We start from the raw sequence: 15,060 nt of genomic DNA on the forward strand, positions 1-15,060 counted from the left end.
CAACCTGTTTATAATGTCATGTAACATGTCAAATCCAGAATGCCGACACTACATTTTTGTGGATTTTTTTTAGGGTTAGGCTAACATATGCAAAAAACCAGGGACGTGCAGTCAGGGGAGGCAGGGGAGGCAGTGCCTCCCCTGTCATTAATGATTAAAATAATAGAAAGAAGATACTTATGACACATATTCTGTGTCATAAGTTTCTTCTTTATATTATTCCAATCATTTTAATACAGATAATTACTTTGGGAGGCACTGATAGCAGTGCCTCCCATTCACAATTGGAACGGGATACAGCGGAGGGGCGGGGCCAGGCACTGGGCTGAAAAAGCCCATTGAGAAAAGTGGTAAAAGCGGCACTAGTATCGGTGCCTCATTGACAGGGACGGGCTTTCAGCTCACATGAAAGCACGTCCCTGTCAGCACTGCAGATGTGATTGGACAGCGGATCCAGTACTGGATCTGCTGGTCCAATCACCTTAGTGGGACAAGGCTTGTCAATAATTACCTCCAGCTCCAGCGCAGTCGAATGTATGTTACATGACTGCGACTCCCAGAGCCCTGTGGGACGGTCACCAGTGAGGAGTGCCGCGTTGATGATTCTCAGCGCTCCACTCGGCAACTCCTCTAACAGGAAGGACCCGTCCGGCTGTCAGCACACTGAGCGGTTGAATGTGCTGAGGAGCCGGCCGGTCCTGTGTCAGATCGCTCCTCATTCCTTGGACAGGGCTGCTCCTCTCCCGAGCACTCTTCCTGACTGCCTGTCTCTCCAGCACCAATCCCCGCTGTCAGAGCCGCACAGTACCTGCAGCCTGACGGGTCCTTCCTGTTAGAGGAGCTGCCGAGTGTAGCGCTGAGCGCACAGCTGCATCATATAACGATTTAGTAATGTGAGGTGAGCGGGTGACTATGTGCTTGGAGGGGAAGGGGGGGCCGGTGTCTATGTGCTGTGGGGGGCGAGTGTCTGTATGTATTGCAGGGGGAGGTGAGTGGCTGACTATGTGCTGGGTGGTGAGCAGGTGACTATGGAGGGGAAGGGGGTTCCGGTGTCTATGTGCTGTGGGGGGAGTGTGTCTGTATGTATTGCAGGGGGAGGTGAGTGGCTGACTATGTGCTGGGTGGTGAGCAGGTGACTATGGAGGGGAAGGGGGTTCCGGTGTCTATGTGCTGTGGGGGGCGAGTGTCTGTATGTATTGCAGGGGGAGGTGAGTGGCTGACTATGTGCTGGGTGGTGAGCAGGTGACTATGGAGGGGAAGGGGGTTCCGGTGTCTATGTGCTGTGGGGGGCGAGTGTCTGTATGTATTGCAGGGGGAGGTGAGTGGCTGACTATGTGCTGGGTGGTGAGCAGGTGACTATGGAGGGGAAGGGGGTTCCGGTGTCTATGTGCTGTGGGGGGAGTGTGTCTGTATGTATTGCAGGGGGAGGTGAGTGGCTGACTATGTGCTGGGTGGTGAGCAGGTGACTATGGAGGGGAAGGGGGTTCCGGTGTCTATGTGCTGTGGGGGGAGTGTGTCTGTATGTATTGCAGGGGGAGGTGAGTGGGTGACTATATGCTTGGGGGGTGGGTGTCTATCTGATGTGTGGGGGGAGGTGAGCAGGTGTCTGTATGCTGTGGGGGGATGTGAGCAGGTGACTATGTGTTGGGGAGGGGAGCGGGTGTCTGTATGTGCTGTGGGGGGGGAGGTGAGCGGGTGTTTGTGCTGTGTGGGGGGAGGTGAGGGGGTGTCTATGTGTTGTGGGGGGGGGTGAGCGGGTGTCTATGTGCTAGGGGGTAGAAGGTGAGCGGGTGTCTGTATGTGCTTCGGGGGGAGGTGAGTGGGTGACTATATGCTTGGGGGGTGGGTGTCTATCTGATGTGGGGGGATGTGAGCAGGTGACTGTATGTGCTGGGGAGTGGAGCGGGTGTCTGTATGTGCTGTGGGGGGGAGGTGAGCGGGTGTCTGTGCTGTGTGGTGGGAGGTGAGGGGGTGTCTATGTGCTGTGGGGGGAAGGTGAGCAGGTGTCTATATGCTGTGGGGGAATGGTGAGCAGGTGTCTATATGCTGTGGGGGGATGGTGAGCAGGTGTCTATATGCTGTGGGGGGATGGTGAGCAGGTGTATATATGCTGTGGGGGGATGTGAGCAGGTGACTGTATGTGCTGTGGGGGGGAGGGGAGCGGGTGTCTGTATGTGCTGTGGGGGGGAGGGGAGCGGGTGTCTGTGCTGTGGGGGGGGGAGGTGAGGGGTTGTCTATGTGCTGTGGGGGGGAGGTGAGCAGTTTCTATGGGGTAGAAGGTGAGCGGGTGTCTGTATGTGCTGCAGGGGGAGGCGGGGTGAGCAGGTGACTGTATGTGCTGCGCGGGGGGGATGAGTGGGTGACTGTGTATGTGCTGCGGGGGGGAGGTGAGCAGGTGACTGTATGTGCTGTGGGGGAGGTGAGCAGGTGACTGTGTGTGCTGAGGGGGGTGAGCACCGGTGACTGTATGTGCTGCAGGGTGTGGTGAGCGGGTGTTGGTGTGAGACCGATGGGACCCAGAAAAAGACAGGTAAAACCCCAATTTTTAAAAGTCACCCACTTTTTGGGGGGCTCAGCGTGATCACTGTGTGTGGCTTAATTTGTAAGTGGCAATACTGTGACATTACAGAATAAGGGGCACTACTATGTGACATGATGTGAAAAAGGGGCACTACCGTGTTGCGTAATGAAAATAAGGTTACGCTACTGTGTGGCGCACTTTGAATTGGGGGTACTGTTGTGTGGACGCACCCATTCACAGTGAGACCACACCTTTTATTGGTGCTGTCCCTATTTAGCATGTGGTGAGTGAAGGGGGGGGGCACCAACATCTATCTTGCCTCCGGGCAACTGGGATGAAGTTACACTACTGCAGCTACCCCACCTCTGGTGATTGTCCTGGTGTAATCGCCATACCCCGCTCTGCGCTGCACAGACAGTCCGCGTTCACATCCTCCCAGCCAGCGGCTGCGCTGACTAGTTCCGCCCACCGCCAGTGTTAGTCAGTCTCCTCTCCCTGGGGTAATGGTGGTAGAAAATGGGCTGTGGGAGTCTGGGTCTGGGAGAAGCTGAGCACGGAGAAGGCCCCTGCGGAGGACCCGGTGCTGTCCCTGCAGGATGTTCGGGAGGAGCCAGAAGGCGATGCCCTGGAGAGTGAGCCCAGCGCTGTGTGGACGGGACACCGAGAAGTGCTCTTACCCAGAGGTAACAGTGAGATCCCCTAATGCCTGCCCCCCCCCCATCAGCCTTTTTATGTGAGAATTTAAACAGTAGTTATGGAATATAGAGACACACACACACACACACATATATATATATATATATATAGAGAGAGAGAGAAGGTACGGGCCGGCACTCCTCCTAGTAGCTGGAGATTACCCTGGTGCCTTCTAGTGGAGATTTTGCAGAGTCCCAATACAGAAGACAGCGGCACTCAGGGATTTTCAAAAATGTAAATTTGTATTCAAAGTGTACAGAAAAGCCGACGTTCCGGGGCTCACCCGCCCCTCTGACAAAGGGGCGGGTGAGCCCCGGAACGTCGGCTTTTCTGTACACTTTGAATACAAATTTACATTTTTGAAAATCCCTGAGTGCCGCTGTCTTCTGTATTGGGACTATATATATATATATATATATATATATCCTTGTTAGGGCCCCCCCTCCCCCCATCCTATAATTTGGTGCCTCCCCAGCAATTGACCTCACCGCACGTCACTGCAAAAAACTGTATGCTGACATTCTGGTGTCAACATTCTGAATGCCAACTTTTAATACTAAACCCCCAAACCACACACCATCAAATCCACAGAGATATATATATATATATATATATATATATCTTACGTCCTAGAGCATGCTGGGGTCCACATTAGTACCATGGGGTATAGATGGGTCGATTAGGAGCCACTGGCACTTTAAGAGTTTGAGTGGGCTGGCTCCTCCCTCTATGCCCCTCCTACCAGACTCAGTTTAGAAAATGTGCCCGGAGGAGCCTACAGGGCTTCTCTAGTAAAAGTTTTTTTAAGAGTTTATTATTTTACAGGGAGGCTGCTGGTAACAGCCTCCCTGCTTCGTGGGACTAAGGGGGGGAGTATTGTCCGCCCCAAGGGGTCTGAACCACTATCTCCGGTGACAGGACACTGAGCTCCTGAGGGGATTGATCGATCGCCGAAGAGGGGATCGCTCACCCCAGCAGCATGCCGCCACCCCGTTACATAGCCAGAAGACTTGTGGTGAGTTAGTCACCGGCCCCCCTAGCAAGCGGCGAGCCAGTGTGAAGATGGCAACAGGGTATGGAGCGCAGTACTAACTGTGCTCCGGGGCTCAGCGGTACATAGTGCGGCACTGTGAGGGGCGCCCTGAGCCAGTGCCTACACCCTACACTGGTCGGCAAGCCTGTTAGGGACTCCGGATCACTGCCAGCACATACCTCAGGCCAGTATAATTCAAACAGAGAGTGGGAAGCAGCGCCATGAAAGGGGATGGAGCTTCTCCTCAGAGCGGACCCAGCAGCGTTCAGCACCATTTTCCCTGCCTGCAGAGACGCTGAAAGGGAGAACTGTGCGTCCTCATCAACTCCAGCCATCTTACAACGGTACAAGGGGGTTGTAGAAGGGGGGGGAGGCTGTGTACAGACTGTGTAACCTATTAAGGTACACAGTCAGCGCTGGGTAGTGGCTGTTTTCTATCCAAGAAGCGCTGTGTGTGGGTTGGCTCCGATCTCTATGTCTTTCTTGGCATTCTTGGGGGGAAACTCTGCCTTTCCCTGTGTGTGTGTGTGGAGTGTTTGTGGTCTCCATTAAGCTATGTCCAGGGACTCTGTGTCATATGCTGCAGAGGATATGTCATTTCATGATGATCCCATTCCATGTTATCAGGATTGCACTGTGTTAGCACAGGTCCCAGCAAAGGAGCTTGAGTGGTTAGCCTCTCTTAAGAGTATGATTTCTCAGATTTCTACTAGAGTTGCACAAAATGAGTCTGCAACTCAGGTTTTACAGAACTCTATGGCTGTTTGGTCCGGTTCTGTTGCCTCTGGGCCCCTGATGCACGCTCCCAAAAATGTGCTCCTGCCCTAATTATGCAGGATGACACGGATACCGACTCTGACACAGCAGACGGTGATGGGGATGTACTGCGGGGGGCAGCATCTCTTGCAAAAGAGGTGCAGTTGATGATAGAGGCCATTAGAGATGTATTGAATATTGCTGATAAAACACCTGAGCAGGTTTAGGAGGCTTACTTTACAGACAATAAGAAAGCATGGCTAACCTTCCCTGCGTCTAAAGTATTAAATACTATTTTTGAGAAAGCGTGTGAAAACCCGGAGAAAAAATTTCAGATCCCTAGAAAGGTTCTGGTTGCTTTTCCTTTCCCTGAGGAAGATAGGAAAAAATGGGAAAATCCACCCATAGTTGACGCGTCTGTATCCTGACTCTCAATAAAGGTGGTTTTACCTTTCCCAGGATCTACCGCGTTAAAAGAACCAGCTGATCGTAAAATTTACGCTACGCTCAAATCCATATACATGGCTTCAGGGGCGATACTACATCCTACTATTGCCTGTGCATGGATTAGGCTATAGTAAAGTGGTCAGGTACATTACTTGAAGATTTGGATACAGTGGATAAAGGTGATGTTGAATTGTTTTTATGTAACATTCAGGTTTCTGCAGGATTTATGGTGGAATCCATGAAGGACCTGGGTTCGATGGCTGCAGGGATATCTTCCATGTCTGTCTCAGCTCGCAGAGGACTTTGGCTGCGCCAGTGGTCTGCCGATGGACACGGAATCCAGGAGAGGTGTGGAGACCCTACCCAACACAGGTCAGGCTCTCTTTGGGGAAGCGCTGGATGCGTGGATTTCCACAGCTACCGTGGGTAAGTCATCTTTTCTTCCCTCATCTACACTGGCAATGAAGAAACCTTTCACTTCTCCTGCATCACAGTCCTTCCGGGCTACTGAAGCAAGAAAGGCCAAGCCATCTAACACCTTCTTTAGGGTAGGTCGGCCAAATCCAAGAATCCTTCTGCCGCAGGTTCCAAGGAACAGAAGCCTGTTTCAGGTACGCCTAATTCCTCAGCATGACGGTGGACCACGTGGACTGGAGGTGGGGCCAGTGGGGGCGAGACTCAGGCATTTCAGCCATGTCTGGGTGTCGTCCGGCCTGGATCCCTGGGTGCAAGATATTGTGTCCCAGGGGTACAGGCTGGAGTTTCAAGATCTCCCTCCTCACCAATTCTACAAATCAGGTTTACCAGCTTTGCTGGCAGACAGGGCTATCCTACAGGAAGCCATCCATAAGTTGGTGGAGTCACAGGTCATTGTACCAGTTCTACCCCATTTGCAAAACAAAGGTTACTATTCGAACCTTTTCGTGGTACCGAAACCGGATGGTTCGGTCAGGCCCATTTTGAACTTAAAGTCACTAAACCCCTTTCTGAGGGACTTCAAGTTCAAAATGGAGTCTCTGAGTGTGGTGATATCAGGTCTGGAGGAAGGGAATTCCTGGTATCCCTGGATATCAAGGATGCGCACCTCCACATTCCGATTTGGCCGCTTTTCTCCTGTTAGTCATTTTCTGTTCCAGGCCCTGCCATTCGGCCTCTCCACAGCAGCGAGGGTATTAACCAAGGTGATGGTGGAGATGATAGTTCTCCTCCACAGACAGGGGGTGTACATAATTCCGTATCTGGACGATCTGCTGATAAAGGCTTCGTCCAAGGAGAAGCTGTTGCAGTCCATTGTTCTCACGACCCATCTACTCAGGGAACATGGTTGGATCCTGAATCTTCCAAAATCACATTTCTAGCTGACCAGGAGGTTGTCCTTTCTGAGAATGATCCTCGACACGGAAGTGCAGAGGGTGTTTCTTCCGGAGGAGAAAGCGTTGGTGATACAAACAATGGTCTGGGATGTCCTGAAGCCAGCCCGGGTGTCGGTTCATCAGTACGATCGTCTTCTGGGGAAGATGGTGGCCTCTTACGAGGCTCTGCAGTACGGGAGGTTTCATGCTCAGCCCTTCCAACTGGATCTCCTGGACAAGTGGTTGGGATCTCATCTACACATGCACCAGAGAATACATCTGTTGCCAAAGGCAAGGATTTCACTCCTCTGGTGGCTACAATTACCTCACCTTCTGGAGGGCCGCACGTTTGGGATTCAGGACTGGATCCTTCTAACCACGGATGCAAGTCTACGGGGCTGGGGCGCAGTCACTCAAGGGGAGACCTTCCAAGGAAGGTGGTCAAGTTTGGAAGCCAGCCTGCCAATAAACATTCTGGAACTAAGAGCCATCTACAACGGTCTTCTCCAAGCGGCCCATCTTCTGCGAGATCGGGCATTCAAGTGCAGTTAGACAATGTAACGACAGTAGCTTACATAAACCGACAGGGCGGAATGAAGAGCAGAGCTGCAATGTCAGAGGTAACAAGAATCATCCTCTGGGCAGAAAAACACGAGTTGGCGTTGTCAGAGATCTTCATTCTGCGAGTAGACAACTGGGAAGCGGACTTCCTCAGCAGACATTATCTCTATCCAGGGGAGTGGGGACTCCATCCGAAGGTGTTCACGGAGGTAACAGACCTTTGGGGAGTACCTCAAATAGACATGATGGCCTCTCATCTCAACAAGAAGCTTTGGCGGTATTGTTTCAGGTTGAGGGACCCGCAAGCCGTGACGGTGGACGCCCTAGTGACTCTGTGGGTGTTCCAGTCGGTGTATGTGTTTCGTCCACTTCCACTCATGCCTGAACTCTTGTTCTCCATATGAGTACTCTAAAACTCATAAGGAGAACAAGAGTTCAGGCAATCCTCATTGCTCCGGACTGGCCAAGAAGGGCTTGGTACGTGGTTCTTCTGGATCTACCGCTAGAAGAGCTGAGGCCTCTCTCTCTTCGGGAGGACCTGCTGCAGCAGGGGCCATACGCATATCAAGACTTACCGCGGCTACGTTTGACGGCATGGAGGTTGAACGCCAGATATTAGCTCGGAAGGGCATTCCGAACAAGGTTATTCCTACCCTGATACAGGCTAGGAAAGTAGTAACGTCTAAACATTACCATCGTATTTGGAAAAAATATGTATCTTGGTGTGAATCCAAGAAGTTTCCAATGGTGGAGTTTCAACTGGGACGGTTTCTCCTCTTCCTGCAAGCAGGTGTGGATATGGGCCTGAGGTTGGGATCCGTAAAGGTCCAGATTTCGGCCCTATCCATTTTCTTCCAGAAACAGTTGGCTTCCCTCCCTGAGGTTCAGACTTTTCTGAAAGGGGTTCTGCACATCCTACTTCCCTTTGTGCCGCCTATGGCACCCTGGGATATTAACGTGGTGTTACAGTCCCTCCAATCGGATTGGTTCGAGCCTCTACTGGAGGTTGAGGCACTGGCGTTTCTATAATGGGTGCAGTGTGTGCGGTGCACATGGGCCACTGAGTCCAGAGGGGGCCCCCACTGCACACACTACACCCATTTTTAAAATACTCACCCCTCCGAAGTCCAGTGCCGGCATCCGCAGCGCCGTTAGAACACAGTGAAAATGGCCCAGCGCCCATTTTCACGGAGTTCTGCGCATGCGCAGTAGAGTCTGAGCCCTCTAGTGCTCAGACTCTACAGCGCTCCGGGCAGAGAGGAGGGGGCCCGATGGAGGAGGCTGAATACGGGCCTCCTCCTCTCTTAAAATGCACCTCGGTTGAGGTCAAGTTTCTCACGTGGAAGGCTGTCACTTTGTTGGCCTTAGCTTCTGCTAGACGTGTGTCGGAGTTGGGGGCTTTATCTTGTAAGAACCCCTACTTGATCTTCCATGAAGATAGAGCTGAGTTCCGGACACATCAGCAGTTCCTTCCGAAGGTTTTGTCAGCATTTCATATCAACCAACCTATTGTGGTACCAGTTGCTACTGACTCCTCAATTTCATCAAAGTCCTTGGATGTTGTAAGGGCTCTGAAATTTTATGTGAAGAGGACTTCTCGTCACAGAAAATCAGACTCTGTTTGTCCTGTATGATCCCAAGAAACTTGGGTGTCCTGCTTCTAAGCAGATGATCTCTCGCTGGATCAGGTTCACTATCCAGCATGCATATTCTGCGGCAGGATTGCCATGTCCTACGTCTGGTAAGGCCCACTCTACTCGTAAGGTGGGTTCTTCCTGGGCGGCTGCCCGGGGTTTCTCGGCTTTACAGCTTTGCCGAGTGGCTACTTGGTCAGGGTTGAACATGTTTGCTAAGTTCTACAAGTTCGATACTTTGGCCTCTGAGGACCTTAGGTTTGGTCAGTCAGTTCTGCAGGAGCCTCCGTGCTCTCCCATTCTGGGAGTTTTGGTACATCCCCATGGTACTAATGCGGACCCCAGCATTCTCTAGGACGTAAGAGAAAATAGGATTTTAATTACCTACCAGTAAATCCTTTTCTCGCAGTCCGTAGAGGATGCTGGGCGCCCGCCCAGCGCTTCGTGATCCTGCAGTGGTTACTTAGTTCAGTACTGCTTAGTTCTTGGTTAAGTACTGTTTTTGTTACTTGGTAAGTAATATTGCTCAGCAGTAGCTGATGTCTCAAGCTAGTTTGCTTGGTTTGCCTTGTGTGTGAGCTGGTGTGAATCTCGCAACTATCTGTGTAAAATCCTTCTCTCAAAGTTGTCCATCTCCTCGGGCACAGTTTCTAGACTGAGTCTGGTAGGAGGAGCCAGCCCACACTCTCAAACTCTTAAAGTGCCAGCGGGCTCTTAATGGACCCGTCTATACCCCTGTACTAATGTGGAACCCAGCACCCTGTATGGACTACGAGAAAAGGATTTACCGGTAGGTAATTAAAATCCTATTTTTTAACGCCTGCTTTTCTTATAAAAATACATGTTTATTTTTCAGTGTATAGTATACTAAGTTTGTATTTCTGTTCATTTCCCAGATAAATAAAGTATTGAAAAGCAGCCAAACCCAGGCCAAGACAGACATGAAAGCAGTGCCTGGCATGGCTGACAATTTCTTTATCTCACATAACATAACACAGGACTCAGGAAATTAAACATTCCGCAGAAGCTGCTGCTCATCTTCTACACAGCGATCGTAGAATTGGTCTTATGTTCCTCGATCAGTCTGGTATGGAGCTGCCAATGAGAGTGACAGACGGAGGCTGCAAAGGGTGGTGAGGACAGCTGAAAAGATATTTGGGGTTGACCTGCATCCCATCCAGGAATTATACCAGTCAAGGGTCAGGAAGCGAGCGGAGAAAATGGTGGCAGATATGCAGCACCCAGGTCACAAACTGTTTGAACTGCTTCCATCAGGCAGACGCTACAGGTCCATTCACGCGAAGTTGACCAGATCCATTAAAAGCTTCTTCCAACTAGGGGGTAAATTTACTAAGGTGGGAGATTTTTAGAACTGGTGATGTTGCCTATAGCAACCAATCAGAATGTATCTATTATCTTCTAGAAGCAGCTAGACAAATGTTAAGTAGAATCTGATTGGTTGCTATGGGCAACATCACCAGTTCTAAAAAAAACTCCCACCTTAGTAAATTTACCCCTAGCTGTCCACCAGATGAACAATATATAAAAAGTGTAACATGTCTAATATGTCTAATATGTTGAGTCTATCATACAGTTGCAATGTGCAGTATGAACTCATACGTGTAATGTTTGTAATGTATGCTACATTTTTCCCCCTTCTTATGCTATGTATTCCCCCTTCATGTTGCTGCTTGGTGATGCACTGTACTGCAAAAAATTCCTAGTGTACGTGAATACACCTGGCCAATAAAAGCTGATTCTGATTCTGATAACTGTCAATAAGAGCCGGCTGGTGTCTAGTGCAGGGCGAAATGGGCCTAATTCAGAGTTGATCGCAGCAACAAATTTGTTAGCAGTTGGGTAAAACCATGGGGGTCATTCCGAGTTGATTGCTCGCTAGCTGGTTTTAGCAGCTGTGCAAACACTATGCCGCCGCCCACTGGGGAGTGTATTTTAGCTTAGCAGAAGTGTGAACGCATGTGCAGCCGAGCTCTGCAAATACAGTTCGTGCAGTTTCAGAATAGCTCTGAACCTACTCAGCGCTTGCGATCACTTCAGCCTATTCGTGTCCGGATTTCACGTCATACACACGCCCAGCCACGCCTGCGTTTTTTCAGACACGCAAGCGTTTTTGCAAACATTCCCTGAAAACGGTCAGTTGACACCCAGTAACGCCCCCTTCCTGTCAATCTTCTTGCGGCCGCCAGTGCGAAGAATAACTTTGCTAGAACCTGAGAACAACCACAAAGAGATTTGTACCCGTACGTCACGCGTGCGCATTGCGGGGCATACGCATGCGCAGAAATGCCGTTTTTTTTCACCTGATCGCTGCACTGCGAAAATCGGCAGCTAGCGATCACCTCGGAATGACTCCCCTTTTGTGCACTGCAGGTGTGGCAGATATAACGTGCAGAGAGAGTAAAGGGCCCTAAACACTGGCAGATCTCACTGCACGATATGAACGTTCTCGATCATCTCGTGCAGTGTGTAGGCACCAACGATTAACGATGTGCGGCCCCGCGCTCGTTAATCGTTGGTGCCCCGTCGGTTATGCATGCAGGCAGAGCTGGCGCCAGCCGCTCAGCAAAGGGATGCAGTGCAGGGAGGCGCCAAACTGAAGAGGCGCTCAGCCTCTCCCTGCTCTGCATCCCTTGCTGCTGCCAGCTGCCGCTGCACCTGTCACCCTAGATGACAGGAAGCGGAGCTGGCAGCTTGCAGTGCGGTTCCCCCTCCTCCTCCCCAGAAAGTGTGCACGCAGTGTGTGGCCTGGGCCACCCACAGCCTACACACAGCGCCGCTGCCATCCCGGCCCTAGCTGCCTAGAGGGTTGGGGGCATGGCCTAATCGCGGGAGCCGTGGCCACGCCCCTTTATGAAAACAAAATTGTTTTTTTAAAAAGTGTTTGCTGTTCAGAGCAGGGTAGGTGTAGTATCTGCTCCCTGAGGCCCCAGCACTCAGCCCCTGAGCCCTTCAGCCAGGGTCAATTCAAGGGGGGACTGTGATCACTGTGATCACAATACACCCATACAGGAACAATAACATTAGCAGCAGCCTCTCAGCCCCACTGCAGCACAGCACACTGTAGCATGTGCTGTGCTGCCAAGATGAGAGCTGCTGCTGCCCAGTAAGGTGGGAGGGGGTTGGGAGTGCAGGGGACCAGGCCCCCCCCCCCCCCCCGGGCCCCTTCATCAGTCCCAGGCCCGGGTAATTAGCACCCGCTCCCGCCCCCTCTCGGGGTCACTGACAACATCCTACAGAGCCAGTGGAGTAACGGAGCCTGCGAGAAACCGGAGAAGAAGGGAGAGGAGGAGCAGCGCCCGAGCCGGGACCTCCTGCAGGTACCGGGGCCGCACTGTGGAGGGAATGAAGGCTGTACCTGACATAGGGGGTCATTCAGAGATGAACGCAGATCGCTGCATACGCAGCCGGATCTGCGTTCACCTCTGCACATGCTCAAGACCGCCCAGCCGGACACTACTGTGCAGTGTAATGTGACTAGCGGACACTACTGTGCAGTGTAATGTGACTAGCGGACACTACTGTGCGGTGTTATGTGACTAACGGACACTACTGTGCGGTGTAATGTGACTAACGGACACTACTGTGCGGTGTAATGTGACTAACGGACACTAATGTGCAGTGTAATGTGACTAACGGACACTACTGTGCAGTGTAATGTGACTAGCGGACACTACTGTGCGGTGTAATGTGATGTGCGGTGTAATGTGAAGTGGCATGTGTAAAAGGGAACTCTACCTGGCTCAGTGTAAAAGGAAACTCTACCTGGAATAATGTGTGACTGGCTCTACCTGGTGCAATATGTAAAAGGGGGCTGTATCTGGCGTAATGAATATAAAGGGCACCACCTGGTGTAATGTATATAAGTGGTACTATTGTGTGGTGTAATTTTGAATAATGGAGACTACTGTGCATGCATCATAATTATTTTACGCCCCAATACTTTAGGTAATTTTTTTATGACCGTATATTGACGGATCTTGAGGGGGGCACCTAAATGTCTAGTTACAGCTCTGAGGATGAGATAGGTCACATTTGTATTTGTAGAAAGGTGCAAAATTGATAGGTTGCAGGAGGGCGCCGAACACCCTAGCACCGGCCCTGCATGCAGGCCAATATGGACAAGATTGTCCATATTAGCATGCATTGTTATAGAGCCGGGTGATGGGGGGAGTGAAGAAACTTCACTCCCCTCGTCACCTCTTCCCCGCCGCCGGGTCACTTGTCTGCCATATCGGCGGTCGGGCAGCTCGGCGGCTGGTCGCCCAGTCTGTAGGGCCCTTTAGATTTGGGTGGGGTGTGTTCAAAGTGAAATCAAAATTGCAGTGTAAAAATAAAACAGCCAGTATTTACCCTGCACAGAAACAAAATAACCCACCCAAATCTAACTCTCTCTTTGCACGTTATATCTGCAGTGCACATGGTTTTGCCCAACTGCTAACAAATTTGCTGCTGCAATCAACTCTGAATTACCCCCAATGTACACGACTGAACACACATATAATATTGCGAGTTTATTATGAAATACCTGCCATCAAAATCTTGACAACAATTGACCGACAGTCAAATTACCGACAAGGTTAAAATACAGACAAGGTCAAAATACAGACAAGGTCAAAATACTGACATTTAAAATGTCGACAGATCAAAAAGTCGACATGAGTTTTTCATTGTTTTTTGGTGTGTATGTCAAAAGAGGTCGACATGGATACCGTGTAAGTGTACCGCGCCCCCTCGCATGGCGAGCGCACTTCAGACACACTATTATATTCCCCCTCCAGGTCCACTGGGATGGTAAAGTATAAACAAGTTGGTTTCAATGAAAAATACTGAAAAACCCATGTCGACTTTTTGACCTGTCGACATTTAAATGTCGGTATTTTGACTATGTCTGTATTTTGACCTTGTCTGTATTTTGACCTTGTCTGTATTTTGACCGTCGGTCAATGGTTGTCTGTGTTTTGACCGTCGGGATTTTGATTGTAGGTAAATTGACCGCATCCCAATATTAAAACTTAACTTTTAATTTAGTTCCGCATAAAAAAGGTAGGTTTGATACAGAAAAATGTTCAAATACACAAAATATACATATATTGGTAACAATCTTCACAGAAAATGTGTTCAAATGTATAAAGTATATAAATAAATAAAGTAGTTGATAAATTCCACACAGGGAAAGAAGAATCTGATTCAAAATTCATTAACAAAAATCAGGATAAGCCTGATAACAAATTAGGAGCACCTATGGTGAAAAATATATGGAAACAAATATATGCCTGGTTGATCAAGATAAAGGGCACAAATAGATGAAAATGAAATGAAATCACAATTGTAGTGACAATAGGTTATTAGAAATCTATTAGCCTAATTGATCAAGATAGAGGGCACAGGTAAGTATAACTATAAATATAATTCACAATTGAAATGATAATTAACTGATGGTAATCCCCTGGTCGAAGCTATGTTTGCTACCGAGAAGATCCTTATAAGAATTTGATTCCAAACGACATTCATAAGAAAACAAAACCAAGATTGCCAAAAATATTGGTGATCTAAGGTTATTAGGGAGTAGCCAAGAAATAGGTACAGACTTTGAAAATTCGGAAGGTGCTCTAACACTTCTGCTGTTTGTAGTCAGAGATTAAATCTTTGCTGCACCTGATATTCCCAAGTGGTCACCCAGCTGGGTACTAATCAGGCTTATCAACACTTAGCTTCCAAGATCGGATGAGATTGGGCGTTTCCGCTGAAATATGGCAGTAATTGAAACACTATGACACAAATAAGAGAGTGTAATAGAGGATGAGCAACAAGAGTACTTCTGCTGTCCAGTTAATAGCGCAGATTCTCTGTTACTACGGGCATTGCAGAGAGTGGTCTCGCATCTGGATGAGAGGGTACAGAATTATAGGTGAGGTGAGTAGAGGATAGGGAGGGGACCCCACCTTCTGCTGTCCACTGTCTTATGTGTTATAGCGGACAGTGGATGAGAGAGGTAGGTTAGGTTAGGCTCACCTATTAAATAATTGGTAGTAATGCAGA

General features: G+C 49.7%; 1 protein-coding gene and 1 pseudogene across 1 annotated transcript in view; both read right to left on the reverse strand.

Moving 5' to 3' along the window:
• The window catches only part of MYOG (myogenin), a 491,596-nt gene that overhangs the window by 294,931 nt on the left and 181,605 nt on the right, over nt 1-15,060 (reverse strand). The gene's annotated exons all lie outside the window — the stretch shown is intronic.
• Nucleotides 14,665-14,783, reverse strand: LOC135052465 (5S ribosomal RNA; annotated as a pseudogene).

The sequence above is a fragment of the Pseudophryne corroboree genome, chromosome 2, assembly GCF_028390025.1.
Source record: "Pseudophryne corroboree isolate aPseCor3 chromosome 2, aPseCor3.hap2, whole genome shotgun sequence".
Lineage (NCBI taxonomy): Eukaryota > Metazoa > Chordata > Amphibia > Anura > Myobatrachidae > Pseudophryne > Pseudophryne corroboree.